The 12,447-nt window shown below is 42.6% G+C and overlaps 1 protein-coding gene across 1 annotated transcript in view; it reads left to right on the top strand.

Annotated features, from left to right (window-relative positions):
* LOC123589497 (zinc finger protein 658-like) overlaps window positions 1-12,447 on the top strand; it is a 66,761-nt gene that overhangs the window by 30,932 nt on the left and 23,382 nt on the right. The gene's annotated exons all lie outside the window — the stretch shown is intronic.

The raw sequence follows: 12,447 nt of genomic DNA on the forward strand, positions 1-12,447 counted from the left end.
ATCCAACAAATCCTGCATGGGAACAGTCAGGACAGTGGCCGGCGTTCCGCAAGGAATCAGTTCACGTGAATCAGAAGTGCTGGTGGGGTGGCGTGGTAGGCTCATGGGATGCCCTTTGGCTTAGAAAAGGAATTTGGATGTCAGATTTTTGAACTGCTGTGATGGCGGTAACGTTGCTGGCATTTTCTTGATTGTATGGATGAGGGGCTAGTACTGTGGTTATTTCTTTCTTTTTTTTTTTTTTAATTTTTTTTTTCAACATTTATTTATTTTTTTTGGGACAGAGAGAGAGACAGAGCATGAACGGGGGAGGGGCAGAGAGAGAGGGAGACACAGAATCGGAAGCAGGCTCCAGGCTCTGAGCCATCAGCCCAGAGCCCGACGCGGGGCTCGAACTCACGGACCGCGAGATCGTGACCTGGCTGAAGTCGGGCGCTTAACCGACTGCGCCACCCAGGCGCCCCTATTTCTTTCTTAAAGTCATCCCGGACACCCCTTTCTCTCTCACCCCACAGCGGATTTATCAGCAAACTCTGTTGACTCTGATATCAAAATGTAATATATATTATATCTAAATTATATTGTATATATTCAATATTATCTTTAAACATCCAACCTTATCTCAGAACTTCTACTCGTGTGACCATAAAATAATGTACTTGGATTATTGCAATAATAGCATTTGAAGTCAGGGTCAGCCGACTACTGCCTGCGGGCCGAATTATTGGTTCATATCATTTGCACATTTCAGGTGGGTTTTTTATCTTTTGTGGGTTGATATGTAGGCAGCAGTCATAGGTTCTGGATACTAGTCATTTGTCTACGGTGTGTTTTATGACTGTCATCTCTGAACCTTTAGCTTACTTTCTAACATTATTTATGGTGATATTGTATGTAATCTTTCACATTTTATTTTATTATTTTTTTTAATGTTTATTTATTTTTAAGACAGAGAGACAGAGCATGAACGGGGGGAGGGTCAGAGAGAGAGGGAGACACAGAATCTGAAGCAGGCTCCAGGCTCTGAGGTGTCAGCACAGAGCCTGACGCGGGGCTCGAACTCACGGACCGAGAGATCATGACCTGAGCCGAAGTCAGACGCTCAACCGACTGAGCCACCCAGGCGCCCCAATCTTTCACATTTTAAATATCAGCTTATTAAATTTTAAGCTCCTGAGGGTATGGGTCTTGATTTGCGCAACTCTTTTTTTTAATTAATATATATTTTTTTAAGAGCAGTTAGGTTCACAGCTTATTGAATGGAAAGTATACGGAGTTCCTGTATAACTCCTGTTCCCATATAGGCACAGGCTCCCCAACTATGGCCACTATGTACAGGGTGCTACATATGTTACAACTGATGAACCCACTTTGATCTACCATAATCACCCAAAGTCCACAGCTTATGTTAGGGTGCACTCTTGCTGTTACACATTCTATGGGTTTGGTGGAATGTACAATGCATATACTCACCACAGTAGTATTGTACAGAATAGTAACATTGCCCTAAAAATCTTCTGTGCCCCACCTATTCATCCCTCCTTCCCTCCTAACCCCTAGCAAGCGCTGATCTTTCACTGTCTCCATAGGTTTGCCTTTTCCAGAATGTCGTATAGTTGGGATCCTACCATATGCAGCCTTTTCAGACTGGCTTCCTTCACTTGAGAAGTATGCATTTACATGGCTTGATAGCTCATTTCTGTTTTAGAATCGAATAATACTCCATTGTCTGGGTTGACCACCGTTTATCTATGCATTCACCTACTGAAGAACACCTTGGTTGCTTCTAGGCTCTAAAAATCAGCCTTTTGTGTGGACGTAAGTTTTCAGCTCCATTGCGCAGATACCAAAGACTGTGGTTGCTGGATCATCTGGTAAGAGTATGTCTGGTTTTATAAGAAACAGCCAAACTGTCTTCCAAAGTGGCTGCGCCATTTTGCACTCCCGCCAGCCGTGAATGGGAGTTCACTCACATCTTCACCGGCATTTGGCGATGCCAGTGTTGGATTCTGACCATTCTCAGAGCTGAGTCAGTGTATCTCGTTGTTTTTAATTTGTGATTATCTGATGGCAGATGCGTTCAGGGCAAGTCTACAAGCGACACATTCCCTCAGTTTTGTTTCTGTGAGAAAGTCTTTATTTCTTCTTTTCCTTTGAACCATAATTTTGCACGTTACATAATTTTAAGTTAGTGGGTTTTTTCCCTCTTAATTCTTTAAATATTTTACTCTGTCTTCTTCTTGCTTGGGTGATTTCCGAGAAGTCAGGTTAATTTTTACCTTTGTTCCTCTATAGGTAAGCTGATTTTTCCTTTGATTTTTCTGAAGTTTGAGTATGACATGCCTAGATATATTTTTTGTTTGTTTGTGTTTGGGCATTTATCGTGTTTGGTGTTTTCATTTTTGTTTGTTTTTTGTTTTGTTTTGTTGTTTTGTTTTGTTTTGGTGTTTTCTGAGCTTTCTGGATCTGAGGTTTGATGTCTAACATAAATTCTCAGTCATTTTTGTTTAAAATGTTTCTTCTTTTATCTCTCTCTTCTACTGGTATTTCCATGACCTATATGCTATGTCTTTTTTAGTTGTTCTTAGATATTCTGTTCTGGTTTTTCTTTCTCTTTTTCCTGTTTTTCCCCTCCTCCTCCTCCTCCTCCTTTTTTCGTCACTTTTTAGTTTTTGAGGTTTAAGATTAAAATATTTATTTATTTCTTTATTTTAGAGGTGGCGGGGAAGGGGCAAAGGGAGAGATAGAATCCCAAGCAGGCTCTATGCTCAGCATGGAACCAGACCTGGGGCTCAATCCCATCACCCTGGGATCATGACCGGAGCTGAAATCAAGAGTTGGACGCTCAACTGATTGAACCACCCAGGAGCCCCAGTTTTTGAGGGTTTCTATTGAGATGTCCTCAAGCTTAGGAACTCTATCCTCAGATGTGTCCAGTCCCCTGATAAGCCCATCAAAGGCATTCTTTATTTTGGTTACAGTGCTTTTGATTTCTAGCATTTCCTTTTTATTCTTTTTTGGAATTTCCATCTCCCTGCCTACATTAGTCACCTGTTTACCCGTTGTCTGCTCTTTCCATTAAAGCCTCAACCATATTAATCACAGGTTTTAAAACTTTTTGGCCTAGGAATCCAACATTTCTGGCATACCCGATTCTCACTCCCATGATTGTTCAGTCTCTTCAAACTGTTTTTTGTCTCTTAGTATGCCTTGTAATTTTGTCTTGATTGCTCGACATGACACACTGGGTAAAAACTGCTGTAATGGGCCTTTAGTAAAGTGGTGGTAAGGTGTCAGGGAGGGAGAGCACATCCAATGACTAGGTGTCAGGTTTGTAGTCACCCTGTGCCTCTGGACTGTGAGCCTCACACATGCTGCTCATTCCGTCTCCCTCATTGGGTGGGATAGTATAGTTACAGCTGGCTGGAGCTGAGAATCTCCCTTCCTCTGGTCAATTAGGCTCTGATAAGACCCCAGTAGGTTAGGCTCTGGTTAACTAGTTTCTCCTGAGGGCAGGCCTTATTTAGAAGAACAGAATGCTCTGGTGTATTTCAAAATGGCTACCGTTCCCTTCTCCCTGCGGGAAACGTGAGGGAGTTTTCCTCGCATGGTCGCTATGAGCACCGGGGGGGGGGGGAACTCCTGAGGTAAGACTCATGAAAGCGTGTCCCCCTCCCAAGGTTTGGACTCTCAGACTTGTTCAAAACACTGAGCCTCCAGCAACTCATCAGCTTCAGTGCAGGTTTTCTTAACCCAGACCGGTTCACGCGGAGGTTTCTGCTCTGGTAAGTGGTGATTCTCTGAATCTTCCTGCCTCCCTCTCCATTTTGGGGCCCCGTGGCTTGCCCATGCCCTCACCTCCCTGATGGATCTAAGTAGAGTTGTTGGTGTTTTAGTTTGCTCAGTTTTTAACTTGTGAGGGTAGAGTGGCAACGTCTAAGCTCCTTAAGCTACTGTGGTATTTATGTACAGTTGATTTGTTGGCATCTTGGAAAAGTGGAAACAATAGCTTTGGAGGAGAATTGAGCCACCCCAGAGATGCTGAAGGAAGCACGAACTATAATGGAAAACGGTCCAGAGTTGAAAGCAGGAAGGCAGATTCTACTTAGGTACCTGCCACCCACATAAGTGGGGCTATGCAGAATTTTTACAGTAAGGAGTAAGAGATTTACTTCATTAAATTTTTCTGGGGCACCTGGGTGGCTTAGTCGGTTAAGTGTCTGACTCTTGATTTCAGCTCAGGTCATGACCTCACGGTTCCTGGTCTGAGCCCTGCATTGGGTTCTGTGCGGGCAGTGTGGAGCCTGCTTGGGGTTATCTCTCCCCACTCTCTCTACCCCTCCCCTGTTGGTGCTCACTTGCCTGCTCCCTCTCCCTCTCCCTCTCCCTCCCTCCCTCCCTCTCTTTCTCTATCTCTCTCTCTCAAAATAAATAAATTAAAAAAATTTTTTTCTAAGAAGGAGAAGATTTCAAATGGGATATTAATTCCTTGGTTGAAACCTGATGATATCAGGAGCTTGTAATACTTAAATCTGGGACTTTTTGTAGTGTTGGCGTTGTGTTATTTTAACCGTGACGTCACTGGCTGTTTGTTAGATTGTTACTGGTTGTCTCAGGAAAATATGGGGCTGCTTTCTCACTTATGGGTGTTTCTATATTTGGAAAGAGATTTGATGCTGAATCTGAGATCTGGAGCTGCTGTCTGGGGCAATATTCCCAACAGGAATGAGCGACAAACCCTGTTGTATAGTTGCATTGGGGATTCCAAGTCCAGCTCCCAAATGGAGGTGCTGAAGGAGCCCATCAGTTCCCATGGAAGACGGCCCAGGCTTCAGTCATGGAAGAAGGAAAGCAGATTCTACCTGGCAAGCCACATACTCTGGACTCAGGTTTCTCATGATTTAAGTCCCTGGTCTGATGAGGCTGTAACTCCCTGACTTTGCATAAGCTACGTGATTGTCTTAAACAAGTGGTTCTCGATTGGGGGCAATTTTGCTTCCCCTCCACACCCCAGACACACGTGGCAACGTCCGGAGACATTTTCGGTGGCCGTAAATGTGGAGGGTGCTACTGGCATCTGGGTGCCGCTACACGTCCTACAATGCACAGGACAGCACCCCTACGACGGAATTAATTTGGCCACAAATGTCAGTGGTGGCAGGGTTGAGAAACTTGTTCAGCAGGGCGTACCTAAAGGTGAAATTGCCGGGGCTTAGCATACATGCATTCATCTGTCCTGTGGCATGCCCAAATGTCACCCTACGTGGTTGCATTAATCTCCACTCTTCACCAGTAATGAGTGTTGCTGTGGTTTCACTGCTTTGCTCATCCTTGGAGTTGCCTGTGCCGCCTTGGTGGCTTGTAGTTCACGTTTCCTTGATCATTACTAAAGTTGAGCACCTTTTTGTGTCCTTCATTGCCCATTTGGATCTTCTCTTCCGGAAAAATACCTGTCCGTGTTTTTGATAATTCTTTTTTCCATTGCATCATCTACTTTTTTTTCTTAGTGATTTCTAGGAATTCTTAGTTCTTCAGATGAGTCTTTGTAAGTTAATGAGTATGATAGATCTCCCACGCTGTGGCCAGTTCATTCATTCTCTTTAGGGTGTCCTTACTCTTGGTGCGATCTTAGCAACCTATTCCTTTATAGTTAATGATTTTTGTGTTTTTCTTAGGAAATCACCTTCCTCATTCTGAAAATCACGAAGATATTCTGTATCTTCTCAAAGTGATATAGTTTTGTCTCTCACAACTAGGTCTTTGGGATTTTTGACCCCCTTTATTTTCATTTATCTTCTATTTTACCAGTTTATTCTCCAAACTTGGGATCATTGTCATGCTCATTTCTTTGGGTTTAGTTTGCTGTTCTTTTTCAGAAATTCTTAATATGGGAGTGTAAAAATATTAAACACAGAAAAAAAGCAGCTTATTTGCAGAAGAATAAATCCCCAAAATCAGAAGAAAATGGAATGACATTTATATATATACATACATAAATATATGTGTGTGTATATATATATATACACACATATATATACACACACACACATACACACACACATATATACATACATACACACATATATATGTATGTATGTATATATATATATATTTGATTGCTTCCGAATTCAGTACATAAACATTTATAATTGTTAGCTCTTTCTGATGGATAGACCCTGTAATTATTATATAATGCCCTTCATCATCTCTTGTTATAACCTTTAAAGTCCAGTTTGCCTGATGTAAGTATGGCTACTCCAGTTTTCTTTTGACTTCTAGTAGCATGATAGATAGTTCTCCATCCTCTCACTTTGAATCTGTAGGTGTCCTCAGGTCTAAAGTGAGCCTCTTGTGGGTGCCTGGGTGGCTCAGTCGGTTAGGTGTCCGACTTTGGCTTGGGTCATGAACTCACGGCTCATGAGTTCGAGCCCCACGTCAGGCTCTGTGCTGACAGCTCAGAGCCTGGAGCCTGCTTTGGATTCTGTGTCTGTCTGTCTGTCCGTCTGTCTCTCTGTGACCCTCCCCCATCATGCTCTGTCTCTGTCTCTCTCAAGAATAAATAAACATTAAAAAAATTAAAAAAAAAATAAAGTGAGTCTTGTAGATAGCAAATAGATGGGTCTTGTTTTTTTTATCCATTCTGATACCCTATGTCCTTTGATTGGAGCACTTAGTCCATTTACATTCAATGTTATTATTGAAAGATAGGGGTTTAGAGTCATTGCGTTATGTGTAGGTTTCATGCTTGTAGTGGTGTCTCGGGTAGTTTGTGGTCCTTGCAACATTTTACTCACAGAGTCCCCCTTAAGATCACTTGTAGGGCTGGTTTAGTGGTGATGAATTCCTTCAGTTTTTCTTTGTTTGTGAAGACCTTTATCTCTCCTTCTATTCTGAATGGCAGACTTTCTGGGTAAAGGATTCTTGGCTGCATATTTTTCATGTCCATCACATTGAAGATTCCCTGCCATTCCTTTCTGGCCTGCCAAGTTTCAGTAGATAGATCTGCCAGTACTCTTATGTGTCTACCTTTAGAGCCTGTTTACCCCTAGCTGATTTCAGAATTCTCTCTTTATCCTTGTATTTTGCCAGTTTCACTAGGATATGTCGTGCAGAAAATCAATTCAAGTTACGTCTGAAGGGAGTTCTCTGTGCCTCTGGGATTTCAGTGCCTGTTGGCTTCCCCAGATTGAGGAAGTTCTCAGCTTCCCCAGATTGGGATTTGTTCAAGTACACCTTCTTTCCCTTTCTCTCTCTCTCTCTTCCTATGATACAGATCTTGTTCTGTTTGATTGAGTCACTTAGTTCTCTAATTCTCCCCTCATGATCCTGGATTTTTTTCTCTCTCTTTTTCTCAGCTTCCTCTATTTCCATAATTTTATCTTCTGATTCACCTATTCTCCCCTCTGCCTCTTCAATCCACACTGTGGCCGCCTCCATTTTATTTTACACCTCATTTATAGCATTTTTAAATTTATCATGACTATTTTTTAGTCCCTTGATCTCTGTAGTAATAGATTCTCTGCTGCCTTCTATGCTTTTTTCAAGCCCAGTGATTAATTTTATGACTATTATTCTAAATTCATGTTCACTTCTGTTGCTTAAATCTATTTTGGTCAATTCTTTAGCTGTCACTTCTTCCTGGAATTTCTTTTGAGGGGAATTCTCCCATATTGTCATTTGGGCTACTTTACTCTCCCTTATGAGTTTTTTTTTTTTTTTCAACGTTTATTTATTTTTGGGACAGAGAGAGACAGAGCATGAACGGGGGAGGGGCAGAGAGAGAGGGAGACACAGAATCGGAAACAGGCTCCAGGCTCCGAGCCATCAGCCCAGAGCCCGACGCGGGGCTCGAACTCTCGGACCGCGAGATCGTGACCTGGCTGAAATCGGACGCTCAACCGACTGCGCCCCCCAGGCGCCCCCCTTATGAGTTTTAAAAGCTTGTTACGTGCTCTGCACCTGCGAGCACTGCTGTATTAAAGGGGGGTTATACACTGTCTAGTGCCTGGCTCTTCAGGAGGTGTTTTTTGGAGAGTGTTACTTGCTCTCTGTTGTTGTGACTTTGGTTATTTTATTTCCCTACTCGTAGTGATGTTGTGGACCCTCCACCAGGCGTGCTTTGATTTATTCCTTGAAGTAGCCCTATGGTTTCTCAGGTTGCCCCGGTTTCTTCCTGGTAGACTCAGTCTCTTTTCCTCCCAGACTCTTGGGGTTCAAAGTCCTTTGGCTTCAGGCCTTCTTTGTTTGGGAGACTTGGGAAGTATGGATCCCCCTACTTCTCTGCCATGTTGGCCATCTTCGATCGGAATGACATTTTTTAAGTGCTGATAGGAAAAAAAAAAAAAAACCTCTGTTGACCTATAATTCTATATCCAGTGAAAATATCTTTCAAAAATGAAGATAAACTTCTGTTTCCAGTGAAGATAGTATAACAGAAACCAGATCTACCCTTCTATCTGAAACAAACAAACAAAATCTAACAAAAGTATATGAAACAATTATTTGGGAGACATACTAAGCAGTGAACTGTCAGTACTAAGGGGGAGGGAATAAATGAAGGAACCCTACAATTTCCCCAGCCTTGGGAGAGTTTTCAGGTTTAGGTACAAAGAGGATAACCCAGGTGAAGCCCGGAGGACTCCCTGAGTTGGGGAAACGGACCCGAGAGCCCAGGGAGATCAAAGTAGTTAGAGGCTCTGAGGACAGAGTGCCGGAGAGTGCTAGGTATGATGTCACATATTTTCTAGCACTGGAAGGTAGATTATGAGATGTTAAAATGGCTTCTGTGAATCTAAAGCAACCACTAAAATAATAAAACAGAGTTAGAGCCAATGAGCCAACAAAAGAGAAAGTGTAATTGCTTTATGTGGGGCATTCCGAATGGGGGGCCAGCGGTGCAAGCGGGGGTAAGAATTCACCCAAGGCAGAACCAAGGAGATGGAAGTTTGTTGAATACACTGCAAGGAGCGGCAGGTGGGACAGCAAAGGAGACACTGTCTGCCAGGAGGTGGGGGGCGGGCTATAGTTAAGGGGGCAGTGAGGAGGGTTGGGAACAGATGGAATTTTCCTTTTTTGGTACCTGTGCCCAGTTGTACGTAGCCCATTGGTCTAGGCCAGGGTCTATGGCTGTTTCGAGGTGGGTCCCCTAATGGACTGTTTGCATTCAGCCCGGTGGTCACTGTGGGCCCTTTTGCCTTACTCAGGTTCCCATTGCTCTAGCGTGTTGCCTAAAAACGGCCTCTACACTGTGGACTGAATGCGTGTCCTCTCCCCCGTCCTATGTTGAAGCCTAACCCTGCATGTGATTGTATTAGTAGGCGAGGACTTTGGGAAGTCATGAGTAGAGCCCCCGTTAATGGGACTTGTGCCTTCTAAAAGAGACCCCAGAGAGCTCCCTCCTGGCTTCCACCACGTGAGCACACAGTGAGAAGACCTGAGTCTATAAACCTGGAGGGAGGTCCTCACCAGACACTGAATGTGCTGGCACCTTGATCTTGCACTTTGCAGCCTCCAGAACTGTGAGAAATAATTTTCCGTTGTTGATGAGCCACCTGGTCCAAGGTGTTCTGTTCTAGCAGCCCAGATGGACTAGGACGGGAATCATAAAAAACATTCAAGTAATCCAGAAGAAGGCAGGGAAATAGGAAAAGGAGAATACAAACCAAATAGGACCAATCAAAAACAGATGAGAGATTTAGACCCAAACGTATTAATGACCATATTAAACGTGAATGGCCTTTGCATGGTTTTATATGATTACGTAGAAGCAGGAGAATTCTATGGAAGAACAGGTACTAGGCTGTGTACATTCGTTATTTGGGAATATGGGGGCGGGCTCTGTGTGTATTATTTGGTGTGTTAACCCATATGTTTCTTGTGCTCTTCAAATACACTGAAAAACTTGAAAATCTACAATCAGAGCAGTTAGATGCCCCAGGCTCCAGCTCTATCCAGCATATCTGGGTGGCTCTTAGTGCTAATCAATTTCACTCCCATCCCTAGGAGATTAAATTTTGTCCTCTGGTGAAATGGAGAAAATAAAATCCAACACTGTCAACCATCGAACTTGGCGAGGTGGGGTGAGGCTCCTGGTTAATATCCCGATCTGCTTCCACTTGTTTGGCGACACCTCTCCCGCTCTCTTACCTCCTATGGCAGACACTGCTCATTATCTCCCAATATCTGTCTCTGCTTCTCAAGTCATAAATCCTCATTTTTTAGCTGGGAATACTGCCCTCCCAGAACGAAGACTTCATTTCCCAGTCTTCCCTGTAGTTAGGGGTGGTCACTTGACGAGACTCGCCCAATGGGATGTGAGCAGAAGTGACTTGTGCCTCTTTTAGATTATGTTCTAAAAGAAAGGCCTTTCTCTGCACTGCCTTTCCCTCGTCACTCCTAGGTGAGAGACAGAATGTCATGTTGGCCATCTTGGGAGGGTAGAGTAGTAATTCAGAAGGAGCTCAGATTTCTGACTCCCTTGAGGCTGTCCAGATGAGTTTAGGAACAGAAAAAATCATCTGTGGTTTTTTTTTAAGGCACTGTTTTTTTTTTTTTCTTTTGGCATCTCTATTTATCACAGTTTTACCCACATCCTAAATAATGTAGCTGCGTCCTTTTAGTTCTTCTTTTGTGATTAGCATTGGACTGCTCCTAAGTGGAATGCTCCCATTTATTTTAAAGTAGTTTCCTTGTAGTCTTGATATTAAAGGGTAACTGTAAGAGCTTTATTTTCTCTCTCAGAGAAGAAAAGAAAAAACCGAATTAATAAATCTATTCGGGGTCTTTTCTGGTTCCATACAAATTTTAGGATTATTTGTTCGAGCTCTGTGAAGAATGCTGGTGTGATTTTCATAGGGATTGCGTTGAATACATGGATTGCTTTGGGTAGTATCGACATTGTAACAATATCTGTTCTTCCTATCCAGGAGCATGGAATCTTTTTCCATTTTTTTTGTGCCTTCTTCAATTTCTTTCATAAGCCTTCTATAGTTTTCAGTGTATAGATTTTTCACCTATTTGGTTAGATATATTCCTAGATATTTTATGGTTTTGGGTGCAACTGTAAATGGGATCAATTCCTTGATTTCTCTTTCTGTTGCTTCATTGTTGGTGTACAGGAATGCAACCAATTTCTGTGCGTTGATTTTATATCCTGCAACTTTGCTGAATTCATGAATCAGTTCTAGCAGTTTTTTGATGGAATCTTTAGGGTTTCCCATATAGAGTATCATGTCCTCTGCAAAGAGTGAAAGTTTGACCTCCCCCCTGGCCGATTTGGATGCCTTTTATTTCTTGGTGTTGTCTGAGTGCAGAGGTTAAGACTTCCAATACTATGTTGAATCACAGTGGCGAGAATGGACATCCCCTGTCTTGTTCTTGAACTTAGGGGGAAAGCTTTCAGTTTTTCCCCATTGAGGATGGGATTAGCATTGGGTCGTTCATATATGGCTTTTATGATGAATTAATAAACAAATCTAAAGCTCTATGTTTGGGGAAAAAATAAGTGATAAGTCTCTGATTGTGGTAATCAATACAAAAAGAGATCAATTCCAGGGAAACTCTCTAAAAATAGATCTGGAAATTAAAATTTTTTTTAAATGTTTATTTATTTTTGACAGAGAGAGAGAGAACGCGAGAAGGCGTGTGCGAGCACACAAGTAGGGGAGGGACAGAGAGGGAGTTACAGAATCCAAAGCAGGCTCCAGGCTCTGAGCTGTCAGCACAGAGCCTGACGCGGGGCTCAAACTCAACAACCATGAGATCATGACCTGAGCTGAAGTCGGACACTCAACCGACTGAGTCACCCAGGCACCCCAGATCTGGAAATGTAAAGTCATTTAAAGTAATAGGCTTAATAAAAAAAAAAAAAAAAACTTAGTGAAAACTTGAAAATACTGAATTAAAGAACAATTTGGGGAAAAAATGCATTACCAAGACCAGTTTAACAGGAAGTCCCAAAGAACTAAATTTTAATAAATCCAGCGGTATAAATGCTATGAGCAAAGAAAAAGCATAATTTTAAACTTTAAATTTCTCTTACCTTCCCTTACTTTGTGAATTTTGAATAATACATTTATAATGGCAAATGATGAGGGGAAAACCACACAAAAGAGTAGGTAGCCAGAATGAACCGAATCTAGGGGCACCTGGGTGGCTCAGTCGGTTAAGCGTCTGACTTCAGCTCAGGTCATGATCTCTCAGTTGGTGGGTTCGAGCCCTGCTTCGGGGCTCTGTGCTGATGGCTGAGCCTGGAGCCTGCTTCAGATTCTGTGTCTCCCTCTTTCTCTGCCCCCTGCCCGCTCACATTGTGTCTGTCTCTCTCCAAAATAAACATTAAAAAAGAATGAACAGAACCTACAGAAAAAATATTGACAATTATATCTCTGAAAATAAACACCGACAAACAGGCCAAGTTATTTTTTCAGAGCTTGCTGTCTCAAAGCACTC

Source organism: Leopardus geoffroyi, chromosome E3 (assembly GCF_018350155.1).
Source record: "Leopardus geoffroyi isolate Oge1 chromosome E3, O.geoffroyi_Oge1_pat1.0, whole genome shotgun sequence".
Lineage (NCBI taxonomy): Eukaryota > Metazoa > Chordata > Mammalia > Carnivora > Felidae > Leopardus > Leopardus geoffroyi.